This window comes from Geotrypetes seraphini, chromosome 7 (assembly GCF_902459505.1).
Source record: "Geotrypetes seraphini chromosome 7, aGeoSer1.1, whole genome shotgun sequence".
Lineage (NCBI taxonomy): Eukaryota > Metazoa > Chordata > Amphibia > Gymnophiona > Dermophiidae > Geotrypetes > Geotrypetes seraphini.
In genome coordinates, this window is record NC_047090.1 from 130863187 (window position 1) to 130882324 (window position 19138).

Sequence of the window (19138 nt, forward strand, 5' to 3'; positions counted from 1 at the left end):
GTAGGAAACAGAAACCAGAGGTACAGCTACACATGTGATGGGAGAGCTATTATTGAGTGAGAGTACCCAAGAAAGGGACTTGGGGGTAATAGTGGACAAGACAATGAAGCAGTTGGCACAGTGCGCAGCGGCCACTAAGAAAGCAAATAGAATGCTAGGTATAATCAAGAAGGGCATTACAACCAGAACAAAAGAAGTTATCCTGCCGTTGTATCGGGTAATGGTGCACCTGCATCTGGAGTACTGCGTCCAATATTGGTCGCCGTACCTAAAAAAGGATATGGCGATACTCAAGAGGGTTCAGAAGAGAATGACATGTTTGATAAAAGGTATGGAAAACCTTTCAAACGCTGAAAGAATGAAGAAATTGGGGCTCTTCTCCCTGGAGAAGCGGAGACTTAGAGGGGATATGATAGAGACTTACAAGATCATGAACGGCATAGAGAAAGTGGAGAGGGACAGATTCTTCAAACTTTCAAAAACTACAAGAACGAGAGGGCATTCTGAAAAATTAAAAGGGGGCAGATTCAGAGCTAACACTAGGAAGTTCTTTTTCACCCAACGGGTGGTGGACACCTGGAATACGCTTCCAGAGGGCGTGATAGGACAGGGTATGGTATTGGAGTTCAAGAAGGGATTGGACAATTTTCTGAAGGAAAAGGGGATAGAAGGGTATAGATAGAGGGTTACTATACAGGTCCTGGACCTGATGGGCCACCGCGTCAGCGGACTGCTGTGCATGATGGACCTCTGGTCTGACCCAGCAGAGACATTGCTTATGTTCTTATGTGTACACAGAGTATTTCACAAAACCCTTTATTTCTTCAATGACTTGACATGTACATGTTTCAGCCCAAAGGGCCTGCCTCAGGAGTCTCACAATTCTGTGTAAAAGTCAAAAGAAAGGATCCAAAGACCAATTCAACAGCACATGAATCATGCTGAAAAACACCACCACTAGCAAACTGCATCTCTCCTGCTGCGATCGTTGCAGGGAGGGTGGGGGGAGGGGAGGATGGTTCCAGGATTCTGTAACCGGCATTCTTTATGACAGACGCCGGTTAGAGAATCATGCTTTTAGGCAAATGACTGGCCCCTCCTTCCCCTAAAAGGAATTGTTTTGGGTGTTTGGGACTTGGGTGATTTTTTTGGTCAGGAATGTGTTATAAGGATAGACGTAGTGGTGGTCTTGGCAATTAAATTGCTGAACGTAGAGGTAGGCCATTCTAAAAAACACCTGCATTTTAGATGGGTTGTTTTTTTTTTTTTAATGGACATTTCCCTGCTGCCGGACTTAGGCCAAAAGGGGACTTAGATATTTCGTTTGATTATGCCCCTCCACTATGCGCCTTGTGATAAGCGCCTATCTTTGTAGAATTGCTATCTCCCATTTTTAATTTTTTTCAGTTATGAGCTTTTTAAAGTTCATAATTGAAGCCAATTTGCTAATTAAGGTTAGGTCCGAATCCTAGCTTTAGGCACCTGTTATAGAAATTCCGCCTTACTGGTTATGTGCACTGAATATATTCTCCAAGCCTGCTGATCAGGGTTTAAGCAGGCAGGAGACTCACCTAGAAGCTTAAACCTCTTTGATTATTTATTTATTCATATACCACTTATAATCTCAGTGGTTTACATACAGGTACTCAAGCATTTGTCCCTATCTGTCCTGGTAGGCTTACACTCTATCTAATGGGGCAATGGGGGTATTAAGTGACTTGCCCAGGGTCACAAGGAGCAGTGTGGGATTTGAATCCACAAGCTCAGGATGCTGAGGCTGTAGCTCTAACCACTACATCACACACTCCCCTCCTTTGCTAAGTCTCACCCAAACCATACCCTTTGCTAAGGTGCTTGCAGTGCAGATTTCAAGTTTTCCAAGTTTATTACAAAAATTGTTATACCGCCTAATCAGACTTCTAGGTGGTATACATTAGGTATATATATAAAATATATAAAATGATTAACTTAATAAAAAACAGACATTACGGGGGCAATTAGTATGACAGACAAAATAAACTAAAACAAACTGGAACAATGGGAAGAGGGAGAGAACAACAATCTTGAAAGAAAAGAACAAAAAAAAAAAAAAAGGGAGAAACAAAAAGAAAGGGAAAGAGGACGCAGTGAATTCATTGAGTCGTCCTTAAAAGGACAGTTATAGTCCTAAGGCAGCATTGAACTCAAATGTTTTTAGTTTGGACTTAAAGTAATTTAGGGTTGTCTCTTCTCTTATATCATTTGGGGTCGAAGTCAAGAGAGAGGAGCCAGTCACTGAAAAGATGTTAGAACGCATGGTGTTGATGTGCCTTAGTGAGGGAATAGTAAACAGGTTCTTTTTGTCGGAGCAAAGGGATCTATGCAGAGTATACAGAATAAGAAGTGTGTTAATAAATTCAGGAAGGTTACTAGATCGAGTTTTGAATGTTAATAATATAATTTTAACTCTGTGTTCAACTGGTAGCCAATGAGCTTGAATATGTTTTTTGGCATGTAAATTGCAAATAGGGTCCTAAAATACAGACCTATGTATACATAATGATTTTTTCGTGGTTTTTTTTTTTTAAGCCACTTTAAACTACAGGATATGCTGCTATGGCAAATAGATGTAATAAAACTGTTCATCTGGATGTAAATGCCATTGACAAATGAAAAAGAACAGCCTTTTGCTTCTTTCTCTATTCATCCATTTCTGACCTAATTGTTAATGTACTTTTGATGATTTAAATTAAATTTTTGAAATGTCATATTTTTGTCCCTCAAGTTTTTTAGGCTATACCAAGCGAGGAAATTATGCTTTTATTTTTTTTTTTTTGCCTATATTGAATTCTTGCTCACATACGGCTATTTCTTGTCAGATCACCATATCATTGAAATACCAATAAAACCCAATAGAAAAAAAATGTAGCTTAGAAGATCTGCATGTTGCACAAAGAGGTGTATCCTTTGGGAACATTTGGGAACTCCTCTCGTATGAGAAAAGACTAACAAGGTTAGGACTCTTCAGCTTGGAAAAAAGACGGCTGATGGGAGACATGATTGAAGTCTACAAAATTCTGAGTGGAGTAGAACGGGTACAAGTGGATCGATTTTTCACTCTGTCAAAATTACAAAGACTAAGGGGACATTTGATGAAGTTACAGGGAAATACTTTTAAAAACAATAGGAGACAATTTTTTTCAATTAGAGAATAGTTAAGCTCTGGAACACATTGCCAGAGGTTGTGGTAAGAGCAGATAGCATAGCTGGTTTTAAGAAAGGTTTGGACAATTTCCTGGAGGAAAAGTCCATAGTCTGTTTTTGAGAAATACATGGGGAAAGCCACTGCTTGCCCTGGATCAGAAACATGGAATGTTGCTACTCCTTGGGTTTTGGCCAGGTACTAGGGACCTGGATTGTTCACTGTAAGAACAGACTACTGGGCTTGATGGACCATTGGTCTGACCCAGTAAGGCTAGTCTTATGTTTTTATGTTCTTATTTTAGATCAGTATGCATTTTGACTGTGGAAGTATGCAGAGGGAGTTAGCCTGGATTTAACTTGAGGCCCTGAGGTAGTGGCATCCCAGCCTCAAAACAATTGTCGGCCTTTTGTTTTTTCGATATGCTTTACTGCAATTAGTAGTTTTCCACATTGATATTTCTTGTTGGCTACTTTTCTGTACAGTGCTTACCTGCTACAATTAACAAATGTCTTTTTTGCCTATGATGCTTGGGTGGTAGAGTGTGGGTTCACCTATCCTATTGTCTGAGGCTTTTTCTTTCGCTAGTTAGTATTGCTTTGGTGCATAGCGGTTCTCATTAATGGAGTAAGTTTTTTGTACTTTTTGACTTGCATAATACATTAGCTGCCTTATTATGATATACATGAATCTCATTAGCCTTCACTGGCTATGCAGCATTGCTCTCTTAATCTTATCAACATCTGAAATTCAGTAGAGGAAATCCATTGAGCATACTTCCGCTGTGACACAGCTCATACTAAGGTCTGGAGATGATGCAGAGGTAACATTAAACAGGGATAAGACCAAGTTGCTGAGGTTAAGTTCTTATTCAAGATCTATCCCTGATAAGCTAAAGTTGTCTGATGGTTTAGTTTTGAAGGTGAAACATTCTTACGAGATCTTAGATATTATTTTAGATACAACTCTTTCATTAGATCCACAGGTGAATAATTTAGTTAAAACAGGGTTTTTTAAAACATTTTTGAACCTAGCATTTTTAGCGTGCGCTAACTCCGCGCTACACAAAAAAATACTAACACAAGCTCTATGGAGGCGTTAGCATATGTAGTGTGTGCAGCAATATAGCACGCGCTAAAACCACTAGCGCAGCTTAGTAAAAGGAGCCCTTAAACAACTTCATCATATTCGCTGTTTATTTTCAGAAGACCATTTTTGCAATATTGGTTCAAGTCCTTGTATTTCCTACAGTTAGACTTCAACTGAAATAACTCCTACAGAGAACAGCAGCCAAACTGATAGTCTGACTGAAGAGATTCGACAGAGCTACTCCATCTCTTGCTCGATCACGTTGGTTACCAGTTCAGGCATATGAACTTTTTAAATTGTCCATTATAATTTTTAAGATTGTTGATGGATCCTCTCCAGTATATTCACTTCACTTATATATAGTTTCTCATGCTATTGTTTTTTGATTGATTTATTATCCCTCCTTTCAAGCTTTTAATGGGTTTTGTTTTGTTTTAAAATTCTATCTGGTTTTTATCAATAGTTTTGGATGTCTTTTCTCAAAGACTTGAAAGTTGAGTCCTCATACTTAGCTGTAAGGCCCCCCCCCCCCTATTCTGTTGCCATGTCTGGGTGGCCAGTCCATCACTTTGCTTGCCCCCTCCCACATCCAAAAAATTTTCTAGGCATTTTGGACTTGAACAATTTTTTGGACGAGAATGTGGTATAAAGATAGACGACTTGGCGGTCTGGATGTTCAAAGGGCTGGACGTAGAAGTAGACGATCCCCCCCCCCAAAAAAAAAAAAAAATTGGGGGATGCATTTTTTGAGAATGAACTTTGGATGCTGCTGATTTTGGGCAACTAGCACCTTAGGCACAAAACAGACTTAGATGTATTTTTTGATTTTGCCACTCTAAGTTGTTTACATTCAGGTACTCAAACATTTTTTCCCTCTGTCCCAATGGGCTCACACTCTATCTAATGTACCTGGGGCAATGGGGGATTAAGTGACTTGCCCAGGGTCACAAGGAGCAGTACAGGATTTGAACCCACAACCCCAGGGTGCTGAGGCTGTATCTCTAACCATTGCACCACACACTCCCTATGGCATAACTACCACAGGACATTTCAGCATGCTCATGGTGGTATACCACTTTTTGCTGCGGTAAGAGAGCATTAGTGCTTGTCACAGCTTTGTTAAATGGCCTCTTAGAGGTGCAACTATCCTGAAGGCATACACATGGGTGGAGCATGGGTATGTCTTGGGCATGTTGCTAAGTGACACGTGCAACTTACAGAATACTATCAGTTCAGCACTTAGGAACATCTACTTATACTTGTCTGACCTCTAATGCGTGGGTGGACCTACTCTTAATGTGTCAATGCAGTATTGTGCCAGTAGTCTATAAAAGGTTCAGTGCACCTAAGTACCATTAGAGAATTATCACTACTTTGTGGCACCCAAAATGGAATGCTAGTTTATAGAATTTCCCTCCAAGTCGGCCCATGCTTGCAAGGTCTCTCAACCAAAATGCTTTATAGCAAACAAGGTAGCATTTACCCCCCCCCTTATTTTTTTTTTTTTTACAAAACCGTTGCATGGTTTTTAGCGTTGGCCATGGTGGTAACAGCTCTGACACTCATCAAAATTCTATGAGCGTCGGAGCTGTTACTGCCACGGCTGGCGCTAAAAACCACGCTACAGTTTTCTAAAGGGGGGAGGGTTAATGTAGTAATTTCACATTCACACATGAAATGTACAATGGTATCAGAATATTTAGTACAGGTGCATCACTGATTTTTCAGCAACGGATGGTCTGGCACTTCCTTTAATTCTAGAACACGGACGGAATTTACTTGGCTCCAGTATCCAATTCAGAGATTAAATGTGGTATCATTTATTTAGTCATCTATAAGAACATAAGAACATAAGAAGTTGCCCCCGCTGAATAAGACCAGAGGTCCATCTTGCTCAGCGGTCCGCTCCCACGGCGGCCCATCAGGCCTAGTGCCTGAACAGTGGTCCCTGATTAATTTTGTAACTTACCTCTAATCCCATCCCTCTACTCTTATCTGTACCCCTCAATCCCTTTGTCTTCCAAGTACCTATCCAAAGCTTCTTTGAACCCCTGTAGCGTGCTCCTGTTTATCACATCCTCTGGTAGCGCGTTCCATGTATCCACCAACCTCTGTGTGAAAAAGAACTTCCTGGCGTTTGTTCTAAACCTCTCCCCTTTCAATTTCTCTGAGTGCCCCCTTGTACTTATTGATCCCCTTAATTTGAAAAATCTGTCCCTGTCTATTTTTTCTATGCCCTTCATGATCTTGAAGGTTTCTATCATGTCTCCTCTAAGTCTCCGCTTTTCCAGGGAGAAAAGCCCTAGCTTTTTCAGTCTGTCAGTATATGAGAGGTCCTCCATGCCCTTTATTAGCTTAGTTGCTCTTCTCTGGACCCTCTCAAGTACCTCCATGTCCTTCTTGAGGTACGGCGACCAGAAATGAACACAGTACTCCAGGTGCGGGCGCACCATAGCACGATACAGTGGCAGGATGACTTCCTTTGTCCTGGTCGTGATACCCTTCTTAATGATACCCAACATTCTGTTTGCTTTCCTTGAGGCCGTGGCACACTGCGCCGACGTCTTCAATGTTGTGTCTACCATCACTCCCAGGTCTCTTTCAAGGTCTCTCACCCCTAGTGCCGATCCCCCCATTTTGTAAGTGAACATCGGGTTTTTTTTCCCTATATGCATGACCTTGCATTTCCCTATGTTGAAATTCATTTGCCACTTTTTGGCCCATTTTTCCAGTGTTGTCAGATCTTTTTGGAGATCTTCGCAGTCCTCCATGTTATTGACCTTGCGATATAGTTTGGTGTCATCCGCAAATTTAATAACCTCACATTTTGTTCCTGCCTCCAGGTCGTTAATGAATATATTGAATTGAAAATCATGATTTGAGTGTATGTTCTTTTGTGGATCAATTTATTCATATCAACTATGAGACTTTTAAGACTCCTGAGACAGGCCATCTTGGCCGAAACATGTACATGTCAAGTCACTGAGTTTCTTTTGGATAAATTAAAGGACATTTTTACAATACATTCGAGGCCACCAGTCTGTATAGGACATTTCCACTTCTTGTCTTGCGATCTTGAGTTTGTGGATTTGACTCTCCTGTTTTATACACTTCCTTTAATCCGGCAGCAAGCAGCATCTACAACAGGGGTGTCAAAATCCCTCCTGAGGACCGCAATCCAGTCGGGTTTTCAGGATTTCCCAATGAATATGTATGAGATCTATTAGCACAGAATGAAAATACTGCATACAAATAGATCTCATGCATATTCATTGGGGAAATCCTGAAAACCCAACTGGATTGCGGCCCTCGAGGAGGGATTTTGACACCCCTGATCTACAACCTGCTGCTCGTGCCGGCCTCAGCTCCCCCCATGACTAGAAAATGGCGAAGAGGTATGGGGGAGGGGGATGCAGGGAGGAGGAGAGGTGCCAGGGTCATAGCATGACCACCATTAGTTTGGCAAAACTCTTATTCCAGCAAAGGTTTGGAACTGGGAGTGCTGGATAATCGGTGGTGTACCAGTAATTATTTGTAATTACTTGAAATGACAAATGAAATATCAGTGAAATTTCTCTACCAAGACAGGGAGTCAACCCTGAAGTAATTGAAATGGTAATTGTAAAGCACATTTTTAGACTGTAATGCAATTTCTGGGACATAATGATGAGCCAATGATGACCTACTTGAATTTGTAACTATGACCTAACTGTATTAGTATGTAACAGTACTAATCTACCTGTACTATCAACTCTATTAAATGTCTGGGTCAAATTGTCCATTGTAACTTCCTGGGTAACTGACTCAACTTCTTATAATCTAATTTGGCCTTTGAACTGAATAGGTAAAGGCAGCATAGAAAACCTGATTAACATAGCATAACATTTCTTGTTCCATGGTGTCTAAAATGAAGCCCCCCCCTCTGAAATTTCAGAAGGGTTCATTTTATTTTTTGAAGTTGTTCATGCTATTTGGAAAAAAGTATATATTTGTTAAAAATACATCAATGAAATGAGACAAAAACATGAAAATCTTGGGGTTGCTTTTTCTGGGAATTCAATTGTAAACCATACATTAGCAATAAAACCGGAGTAGTAAATATCCATGCTCATAACCCTTCTTCAACCCTCACTGTTCAATCTTTGCAGCTGACTGCTTTTCCAGGAAAGAGCCTCACTGACATTCTTTCTTAATAACAATGCTTCAATCACAGTAAATGTCAAGCTGTTTAATTCTATCATTCCAGAAAGGTAAAATATGTTATGGATTCCTATCTTTTCTCAAACATTCCCTTAGAAATATAATTGATCTGTCTGCCGATTGAATTCAGCACTCACATAAGGTCTCCTTTCAGGTCAACAAGTAGATTGCTATACGCTGTTACCCACAGTATTATCAATACAGCCAACATCAAACTCAAAAGGAACAATAAGAAATAATAGAATAAACAACCTAAGACCTCATTCTCCATTTTCCTGTAGCAATTGAAGGCTGGATTTTGTGTCAAGGGTTAGACAGGCCTGAGTCAAAGTGACAATTAAATGGTATATTTGCGTAATTTTGCATAAATATATTTCTATTTTGCTTTATGAAAATATAGTTGTTTTCTGAAATTTTTTGTGAGTCCACATCATTAATTTTGTTCTTTGTTAGTCAGTGCTGGGAATTAGAATAGAGGAGTCACTAATTGAAGTGACAGAGGAATTGATTTCAAGGACAAGGAAAGAGAAGGGAAATGGAAGAGTGTTAAGGGACAGAAGGACAGGAGACAGAGGCAGGTTGGGGAAGAACGGGGACCAGGAGCAAAGGGGAAAGCAGGGTACGTATTATATTCAGGTATTTTCTCTGTCCCTAGTGGGCTCATAATTTTAGCTTTTGTATCAGGGGAAATTAAGGGTTAAGTGACTTATACAGGGTCACAAGAAGCTGCAGTGGGAACTGAGCCCATTTCCCCAGGCCACTGTGGGTTGGAAAGGAAGGCTATTAAAGAGAAATGAAAAAAAAATAAAATAAAACAATGATTTTCCCCTGGAAAGAAAGGGTCCAGCTCTGCGCCCCAATAACCTTCAAAGAAAATCCACTTCAATTGGTTACATCTATAAAAAAAAATCTTATGGGTCACCTTTGACAAAAAAACAAGAACATATAAGTTGAGTGATCAAATCTTGTTTCTTCAAACTTCGACTAATACGGTCAATATCAAAATTCTTGGAACCTAAATCACTAAATATTCTAATTCATTCATTGGTGATCTCCAAATTAGACTATTGCAACAGTTTACTTATTGGAATCACTCAAAAAGAACTAAGGAGACTTCAGATAGTACAAAATACAGCCATCAAAATCATAACAAATTCTAAAAAATATGACCATGTTACCCCTTGTTGGAAAAGGCCCACTGACTTCCAATGAAATATAGGATTTCTTATAAAATCTTACTATTAACATTTAAAACATTAACAACAAGGCCCCACCCCCAAATTCATTGATAAACTTCTCATTCCTTATGTACCATCCCGGACACTTAGATCATCTGATCATGGTTTATTACTAACCATACCTTCATTAAGAATAATTAGTACCACACGCCATAACATTTTTTCTGTTGTTGCACCACAATATTGGAATTGTCTACCCACCAATTTGAGAACTGAAAAAAAATCTTGAACTTAAAAGTCATTTGTTTAAAGAAGCATTCATTATGACATCCTACATTTCCTGACTCCGTTTATTAACTAGCTAGGAAACACAGATTGATCCCCACCCCTTTTGTTCTTCCCTTAAATTTTCTTCTTTTCTTTTATAATTGTATTTCATACCCTTTAACCTTAAGTTTCCCATTTAGTCAAATTATCCTAGTTTTAGTTTTGCTTATCTGTGTTGTATTTTATAATCCCTGATTATTTTTTTTTATTGTAATTCGCTTAGAAGTCTAGATAAGCGATTTTATCAAATTTTACTAAAACTTGAAACTTGATAATTGTATCCTGTCAATCGAGTTGTCAAGAAGGAATATGTACTCTCTCAAGATTCTCTGATTTATTTATTCAATTTTCTATACCAGGGGTAGGCAATTCCGGTCCTCGAGAGCCACAATGAATATGTATGAGATGGATTTGCATGCACTGCCTCCTTGAGATGCAAATCTATCTCATGCATATTTATTGTAGATATCCTGAAAACCTGACTTGCCTGTGGCTCTCGAGGACTGGAATTGCCTACCTCTGTTCTATACCATTCTCCCAGGGGAGCTCCTCATTCTCTCACTCACACACCCTATCACATACACATACAGACACATACACAAATATACATACACACCTGTAATTGACCCTCTTTTTTAACGCACATCTCCACCTATCCCCTCACACATGCCTTAATGTTGTCTGATTTATTTAGAATATTTCTATACCACACAATCCAAAGTTCTTGGCAGTTCAGAAAAGAACATACAAAATAAATCAAACATAGTAATCTTCTGGAAGTTTTTTTTTCTGCAGGTTCCTGATATTCAAAACTGGATGAGTTCATCATCTTGGCTTTTCAGAGCATGCCCGGCTGCCATTAATTATGCCACTCTCTAGGCAACAGGAACTTGATAAGAGGCGACTTTCATGGCCTGATCCTTTCATTCATCCTTATTGGCTCGCACAATCTACAACTAACACAATTACTACTACTTCTTATCACTTATAGAGCGCTGAGGCACCCTTCACTTGCCCAGTCACAAACATGTCCACTTCCCATAACTTGTTGAGTTCAGACTGATAAGTACAATTCAGCTCATCTCAGGAGCCAATTTTCATAGCTCACAATCCAGATAACAACATGGTCTGTACCATAGTATCAAAATAAGACAAGATGTCTAGCAGTAGGGTATCAAACATTGATAACTGCAATGTTTTTGTAAGGAAGAACAAAAATGGTATTGGTGGGTCTGATACCTATTATCTGGCTGGTGTGGGGTAAGCAGGGCTGGAACAGGTGCTGAGTGCCAATCCATAGGGTGGGACAAAGCTGAATGACCCAGGAACATGCATCTGTGAGCCTAGGAGTGATGATACGCATGCACCTCCAGCGGTGGAAATAGCAGCTTTATTTCCGTTTTACTTTAATTTATTGTTGTAAACCACTTTGTTGTCTGGGGCAGTATCTCTAGATGAACTAGGGTAGTTATTAAGGTGCATTAGGGACATAGTCCATAGTCTGTTATTGAGAAAGACATGGGGAAGCCACTGCTTGCCCTGGCTCAGTAGCATGGAATATTGCTACTCCTTGGGTTTTGGCCTGGTACTAGTGACTTGGATTGGCCACCGTGAGAACGGGCTACTGGGCTTGATGGACCATTGGTCTGACCCAGTAAGGCTATTCTTATGTTCTTAATGTATTATTTGCCTTATGCATATTCAAGGATAATAACCTGTATCAGGAGTATAGCTAGCCCACCAATTTTGGGTGGCACCCACGGGTGGACAGGCTGGGCAACACATTGCTCCCTCTTCCTCTCTCTCTCCCCCATCCCCCTCCCATACCAAGTATACCTTTTGCTGGCACAAATGCCAAGGTCCTGCCAGCCAAATAGATAAAGTGTTGCCACTCCCTTCCTCTTTGTGTTGCTTTTTTCCATCAGCAGTCGGTGGCGTGACTTCAGTCCCTGACTCTGGGATTTCTCATGCATGATGGTACAGCAATTCTGGAGAAGGTCCAAGTCCCAGGCCCCCAAGAACCCCCCACCCCACTGACCTGCATTATATTTTCATAAAACATTTTGGGCTCCTTTTACTAAGCTGCACTAGCGGTTTTAGTGCACGCTAATTGCCGCATGCGCTAGACGCTAATGCCAGCATTGATCTGTCGTTAGTTTTTTGGTGCGTAGCGCGGGGTTAGCACGCGGGGCAATGCAGCGCGCGCTAAAACCGCTTGCGCACCTTAGTAAAAGGAGCCCTTAAATTTAAGGTACTGTGGGATGCACCGTAATGAGATGCAAAACAGGCAAATGTATGCAAAACCTCATTATTATGTAAACTGATTAACGCAGCTTGGGGTGAGCACTACATAGGCCCTCTTTAACTAAGGTGCGCTAACCGATTAGCGCACACTAATCGATTTAGCGCATGCTAAACACTAACGCGTGTATGTTAGTCTATGGATGCATTAGCGTTTAGCATGCGTAATCGGTTAGCCCACCTTGGTAAAAGAGGGGGATAGTGTTAGCTAAAAGCCTGTATTAATTTTCTTGGCAGGGAATGCTGAACAAATAAATTCCCAAGTGCTTCTTAATGGGGTTGCCCCCACTCCCCTTTCCCCTCCCCTCTCGACAGCCCTCCAATATATGCTCCTCTCACAGACTCCCCCAATTACATACCCCAAATCTAATGGTCATCCCACCCCACCCCACCCCACCCTCCCATAGGCCCTACTGGGCCTATTTGGCAAAATCCCTGGTGTATAGGGTCTTGGCAGGAGTGATCTCAGCACCAGACCCTAGAGAGAGTTTCATGTACTACCAAGGGGTAAAGCTATTGCTAGGGCTCGCTTGGTGCCTACTAGGGAAAAGAGCACCGAGGATCACTTCTGCTCCAGTCCCACTAGACACCAGGAATTTGCCAGGGAGGCCCAGGGGGCTATGTTTTTTTCCAGCTCCGTAAAACCAGAAATTCAATGTCAGAGTAAGGATATGGTCTGGCATTGAATTTCCAATAATAATGCTGATGGTGATCAGCAAAATGCTCATCATCACTGGCTGAATATTGGGTCTATCACTTTTCCTATCTAGTTTATCTTTGGCTTTATGCCAGAAGAAGCAAATGGGAGAGTTCGGCTGTTAATTAACTTTACTTAACCTACAGTTCAAGTCTGCAGCTAATTCAGTTAAAATGAAAACACAACATTTAGTGTCTCAGGTGTCCTTTGATAAGTGCCATTGTAGTGTGCATTAATCCACACAGTGGCATAGTAAGGTAGGTCGGGGGGGGGGGGGGGGCGGTCTGCCCCAGACACCATCTTGGTGGGGGCGCTGACACCCATCCTCCTCTCTGCCCCCCATCTCCTTCCCAACTCGACCCCGCACATGTGCCTTCCCTCATACCTCTTTAATTTTCCTGGTGCGAGCTTGCTACCCGCATCGGTGTCGGCTCTCTCTGAGATCACTTCCGGATCCCACACCTAGGAAGTGATATCAGAGGGAGAACCAACATGACAGGAGCAGCAAGTTCATGATGCTGCTCGCGCTGGGAAAATTAAAGCGATACGGGTGAAAGAAAGGGGGTGCACGCACGGCAGGAGGGCTGAGAAGGAGCTGGGGCGGAGCAGAGGGCGGGAGAGGGGTACTACTGCCCTGGGTGCCACTCACCCTCACTACGCCACTGCATACACTAAAATGTTTTTGGGATGGGGTGTGACAGGGGGTGGCCAGGGGGCATTCCTTCCGGTAATCAGCACAGCCACATTACCTTGTACTAATTGGTTAGCATAGGATAACTATATGAGCCCTCATTGCCTACAAAATGAGTGGCAGTACGTGCTCATGTGGTAATTTTATTTAGGGGGGAATTCATTAAGCAGCATTAGGGATTTAAATTGTGTCATTTGCCCCTTAAATGGCCTTTAAATGGCCCTAACACAGCCTGCCTAAAATTACTGTGGCAATATATAAAGTCACTTTGGGCTAAGTAGTAATGAGATGCAAAACATGCAAATGCAAGTTTTGCATCTCATTACTAGGCAAATATTCTAATATGACTTGTGGTGATACTCTGCAAAATGTGTTAGGCCCAAAAATCACAGTGAGTTAACCCCCAGCTTTTTGTTTGCTTGTTTTTTCACCACCTGGGAGTATCAGGCAGCAGAGTAGAGTCCTCCCGGCTCAAGATTCCCCCATAGCTGAGGCCTTGCCCCTCACCCCAGAAGAAGCAAGGCCTCCCACTGTCCCTAAGGCACCCCCCACTTCCCAACAAGGATGAAGCACCCCACTCTTCCCCCCACTGGTTATATCCCTTCAGGGGCTACCTTTGTAAGCAATGAGGGTCCGGGGAGGGGGGTTCTGGCAGAAGCAATGCCCAGCCACTACTGCGCAGTCCTGTGCTTTCTGTAAAATGGCACCCCTAGAGATTGCAAACACCAAAAAGTCCAGCAGGACAGAGAACCCACGGGTATAAAACAGTACATAAGGAAGTGGGAACGGACAATGAGCACTCCACTGAAGAACACTAATGTTTTATATCAGTGTTCTTCAGTGGAATGCTCATTGTCCGTTCCTACTTCCTTTTGTACTACCCCTAGAGATAGTCTCACGTGGCTACCACCAGGGGTCATGTTTCCTAATGCAACTTTGTGCTCAAAAGTAGCATGCTAACAGCAAAATTAGTATGTGGTGGTGTTCCCAGCACGTTGACTATTCAGTTGTGCACTGGCATTGCAATTAGCATGCAGTCGTTAGCATCTGGTTCACACAGAGGAACTTAACACCTCGTAGTTAGGAAGTACTAATTGCCTCTGTGTTAAACATCAAATTTGGCAATCAGCACACAGTATTTGCTGTGCCCTAACACCATGTCTTGGGTATGCCCCCTTCTCTGTCCATATCCCGCCCACTTATATACTGTGCCTTTGGCACTCGGGTTAGCGTGTCAAAAAAGTACATTAGCGCAAAACCCATTTCCTGCAGTTTTGCCACTTTCTACACACTAACCCAGTGTCTTGCAAACTTTTTCCACCATGGCACACAAAACTCAGGACCACGTCTATAAGGCCTCTAAGCATGCTTGGACATTGGCTGGTGATGTCACACACATGTGCGTGACATCATCGCATCAACATCTGCGCCTGCTCAAAGGCCCTGTAGACGTGGGAATTCCAAAAACCGGACAAACTGTTGGACTTAAAAAATTCCTCCATTGTCGGGGGGAGGGGGGTGGGGGGAGCGGGGTAGAGAGGAGGAGAAGCACCAGCAACAGTGCTGGCAGTGACCAACTCATCCCTTTCACCGCACACCTGGAATCTCGCTGCAGCACACAGTTTGTGATACACCGCACTAACCACAATGTGGTTTAATAAAAGAGCCTCTAAATCTAGTTCAAGGAAATATCCCTAGAGAATGAAACTCTTTAATATTTTTCAAGATACAGTTGTTCTTGTTTGACTAAGTGATTTTTAAATGCAGGTTTAAAACATCTGCTTGTATCTGTTTTTCCTTGGAAAGTTGCTATTTTGTAGATTTAAACCTCTTTGAGGCTATCTCCCTGATATAGATGTAAGAAACTAATCTCTGGATAAGACATGTTTTTGCTTCAGGGTATTCAAGTAAAAACACATGTCAAGATATGGGCTATTTTCTTTCTGTTTTTCTCTATAATTGTCATTGTTCTTCTGACTGAAATGAAGGCACTTACTTTTCGCAGTTAGTAGACAAAACAGTTTCTGTAAGGAACTGCAATTTCTGATGCCAATTGTAACTTGCAATAATAATAATAAAAAGTCTGGGATGACTGCAGCACTAAATTCCTGAAAGCTTTCTAATTAAAATTTTTCTGGTGATTCAAACCTATTAAAGGTTGCGTGGTCCCAAGGATAGGCTTGGGATTCTCTGGTATCAAGAAACTTTCCAGCAGCCTGTTAATGAACATAGAACAAATAACGTTGAAAAGCTTTTCTACAGAAAAGGTTTTGATTACACTAGAGAATGACACAGGGACAAATTTGTCCCTCCCCGTGCGGGGATCACAAACAGATCGGAGAAGGTTATCATGCCGCTGTACTGGGCCATGGTGCGTTCTCACCTGGAGTACTGCGTACAGCACTGGTCGCAGTACATGAAGAAAAATACGGTACTACTCGAAAGGGTCCAGAGAAGAGTGACTAAGATGGTTAAGGGGTTGGAGGAGCTGCCGTACAGCTAAAGATTAGAGAAACTGGGCCTCTTCTCCCTTGAAAAGAGGAGATTGAGAGGGGACATGATCGAAACATTCAAGGTACTGAAGGGAATAGACTTAATAGATAAGGACAGGTTGTTCACCCTCTCCAAGGTAGGAAGAACGAGAGGGCACTCTTTAAAGTTGAAAGGGGACAGATTCCGTACAAACATAAGGAAGTTCTTCTTTACCCAGAGAGTGGTGGAAAACTGGAACACTCTCCCGGAGGCTTTCATAGAGGAAAATAACCTCCAGGGATTCAAGACAAAGTTAGACAAGTTCCTACTGAACAAGGACGTACGCTGGTAGGGCTGGTCTCAGTTAGGGCGATGGTCTTTGACCAAAAGGGCCGCCGCGTGAGCGGACTGCTGGGCATGATGGACCACTGGTCTGACCCAGCAGCGGCAACTCTTATGTTCTTATGGGATCTATCTCCATCCCCGTCCCATCCCTATGAGTTATGTACCTGCTCCATACCCGCATGCTCTGTCCTTATTCACAAATGCATCAAATGCATGATTTTAAAGTGTTTGAGGCTTGTGCAGATGAGAACAATGCTTGCAGGGATGGGGCAGGGATGGAGATAGATCTCGTGGGGACAGGGACAAATTTGTCCCCGTGTCATTCTCTACTTTACTCACAGCATTCAGTGAATTACTACACAATTGTCTACATAAGAACATAAGAAAAGCCTTACTAAGTCAGACCAATGGTCCATCAAGCCCAGTAGCCCGTTCTCACGGTGGCCAATCCAGGTCACTAGTACCTGGCCAAAACCCAAGAAGTAGCAATATTCCATGCTACCGATACAGGGCAAGCAGAGGCTTCCCCCATGTCTTTCTCAATAACAGACTATGGACTTTTCTGCCAGGAATTTGTTCAAACCTTTCTTAAAACCAGCTACGCTATATGCTCTTACCACATCCTCTGGCAACACATTCCAGAGCTTAACTATTCTTTGAATGAAAAAAAAAAAAAATTCCTCCTATTGGTTTTAAAAGTATTTCCCTGTAACTTCATCGAGTGTAATTTTTGACAGTGTGAAAAATCGATCCACTCGTACCCATTCTACTCCACTCAGGATTTTGTAGGCTTCAATCATATCTCCCCTCAGCTCTTTTCCAAGCAGAAGAGCACTAACCATTTTAGTCTTTCCTCATACGAGAGGAATTCCATCTCCTTTACCATCTTGGTTGCTCTTCTTTGAACCTTTTCTAGCGCCACTATATATTTCTGTTAATGTTGAGTGTTTCAACATACGGGGGGGGGCAAATTCTATAACTGGGTGCCCCAAATTTTGTGCCTAGATATAGGACACCAAACACTAATTCTATAAAAGCAACTGGGCACACAAGCCTAAAGGCTAATACATAGAAACATAGAAACATGATGGCAGATAAAGGTCAAATTGCCCATCTAGTCTGCCCATCCACAGTAACCATTATCTCTTCCTCTTTCTAAAAGATCCCATGTGTATATCACACATCTTCTTGAATTCAGACACAGTCTCTGTCTCCACCACCTCTTCTGAGAGACTGTTCCATGCATCTACCACCCTTTCTGTAAAAAAGTATTTCCTTAGATAATTTCTGAGCCTCTCACCTCTTAACTTCATCAAATGCCCTCTCATTCTAGAGCTTCCTTTGAAATGAAAGAGACTCGACTCATGCACATTTATGCCATGGAGGTATTTAAACCTTTCTCACACAAGAAAAATTATTTAATAACAAAAATCCAATCTCAAAAAATATACCACAATGTTATTAGCCTAGTGGTGAAGCTACCCACTGAAGCACTTTTACTAATAGTGGAGCAAAAGCCTCAACTGCATTCAAAAATGCTTTCAATATCAGACGGCAATTTCTGTCTCAAAAGCAAAAATCTCCACAAAGTACAAAATGCTACTTTCAAAATGAGTTACCCAACACCACTGTGTACAGGAAAAACAATAGAAGAAAAAGAAAAAGAACAGGAAACAATGCTTCACTTATCTTCACCAGCTGGTATGCTTTCTCACAGACCGTTGTGCTGGGCTCCGCTGCTGATCATGATGAAGTCACGCTTCAGCTAATCCACCTCTCCTGCCTTTCTTCTAAAGTATACATATTGAGATCTTTAAGTCTGTCCCCATACTTATGATGAAGACCATGCACCATTTTAGAAGCCTTCCCCTGGACTGACTCCATCCTTTTTATATCTTTTTGAAGGTGCGGCCTCCAGAATTGTACATAATATTCTAAAGAAGGTCATACCAGAGTCTTATACAGGGGCATTGATACCTCCTTTTTCCTACTGAATAACTCTCCCTATGCACCCTAGCATTCTTCTAGCTTTCGCTGTCACCTTTTAAACCTGTTTGGCCACCTTAAGATAATCACATACAATCACAGTCAAGTCCTGCTCTTCTGTCATGCACATAAGTTCGATTTTCGCATTCGATTTTTGCACTACAAAGGAGCTAACTTGACTTGTTTACCAGTCTGCCAAATAGCCTTTTTATCCAGTTGTAATCCATATGGTACCCCAGAATGTGATTTTAATACCTTTTAGGACCCCTGAGGAAGGAGTGTTTTTTTTGAAACACGGACCATGTCGGATCTCAGTTTATCTCCATTTTGTTTTATGTTCAAAGTAATGTTTGTTGATTAAATACTTGCCATCTTGTACATCATCTCTGCAATTTTCTCCTTTGTTTGCTGTTATGCACATAAGTTCTTCACCCCATAAACTGTACTGTTCCTTCAGGTTAATAAATAAAATAATGCCTAGTGAAGAATCTTGCACCCAACTTTTGCACAAGGGACTTAACATCATCTGAAGCTTGGTGTAAATTAAATGCCCCTTACCCACCTATGCCCTTCTCATGACCATGCCCCCTTTTGGGTAGTGCACAAGAGGATTTGTGTGTGGATAGTTTTGACCCTCTCTAAAAACTATCCTAAATTAAATGGAGTTCCCT

General features: G+C 41.7%; 1 protein-coding gene across 3 annotated transcripts in view; it reads right to left on the reverse strand.

Annotated features, from left to right (window-relative positions):
- The window catches only part of MDGA2 (MAM domain containing glycosylphosphatidylinositol anchor 2), a 1122977-nt gene that overhangs the window by 442721 nt on the left and 661118 nt on the right, over nt 1–19138 (reverse strand). The gene's annotated exons all lie outside the window — the stretch shown is intronic.